The sequence below is a fragment of the Bison bison genome, unplaced genomic scaffold, assembly GCF_000754665.1.
Source record: "Bison bison bison isolate TAMUID 2011002044 unplaced genomic scaffold, Bison_UMD1.0 scf7180017864366, whole genome shotgun sequence".
NCBI classification, from domain to species: domain Eukaryota; kingdom Metazoa; phylum Chordata; class Mammalia; order Artiodactyla; family Bovidae; genus Bison; species Bison bison.
The window spans coordinates 4,674,948-4,675,705 of record NW_011494938.1 but is presented as its reverse complement, the minus strand read 5'-3'; the positions used below and the strand labels follow the sequence as shown (position 1 = coordinate 4,675,705).

Sequence of the window (758 nt, the reverse complement as noted above, 5' to 3'; positions counted from 1 at the left end):
AGTTCATGGACAGAGGAGCCTGGCGGGACAGTCTATTGGTCTGGCTTGTGGCTTAGTTTTGTTTGTTACAACAGTGAGTCAAATATTTAATGCTCATTGATTTAAATTGTTGCTGCTTTTGTCAGGCTAGCCCTGCTGTGCTTAAAAGTTACCAGAATGGTCCTTAGCCAAGTTAATCCTGTCCTAAAACTGGTCATTGGCACTAAAGAGGACCCAATGCAGACATGATGGGTCAGTGGTCTATATATCTCCCTTGTCACTGTCAGAAAAGGTTACACTAACAGGCTATTAATAAAACTGATAATGTGGCAGTGTTATCCTCGTACATGAAGAGACTATAAACAGTAGAAGTGAATGGTAAAAAAGCGATTATAGAAATTTGTGTTTTTTTTTTTAAATAGGGAACTATTTCTCTTATTTACATTCATTCAGATATGAAGCCAAATATGTTTAGCAGCTGAATATGAAATTACCTTCACATTTGCAATCTTATTTCATTTCTTGATTTGTGACTAAACCACCAAACTCTCTCTCCCTTTTCACAGTACACCAATCTTCAGTCTTTACGAGTACCCTCACTGAAAAAGATAACTGTAGAGCACAGGGAACTATACTCAATATTATGTAATAACCTATAAGGGAAAAGAATCTGAAAAACATAGTATATATAACTGAATCACTTTGCTGTACTGCTGGAACTAACACAACATTGTGTTAGAAATCAACTCTACCTCAATAAAAAAATAAATAAAAGTATT

The 758-nt window shown here is 35.4% G+C and overlaps 1 protein-coding gene across 1 annotated transcript in view; it reads right to left on the bottom strand.

Annotated features, from left to right (window-relative positions):
* Positions 1-758, bottom strand: part of LOC104999973 (glycerol kinase-like) — a 79,239-nt gene that overhangs the window by 7,010 nt on the left and 71,471 nt on the right. The window lies entirely within an intron of this gene.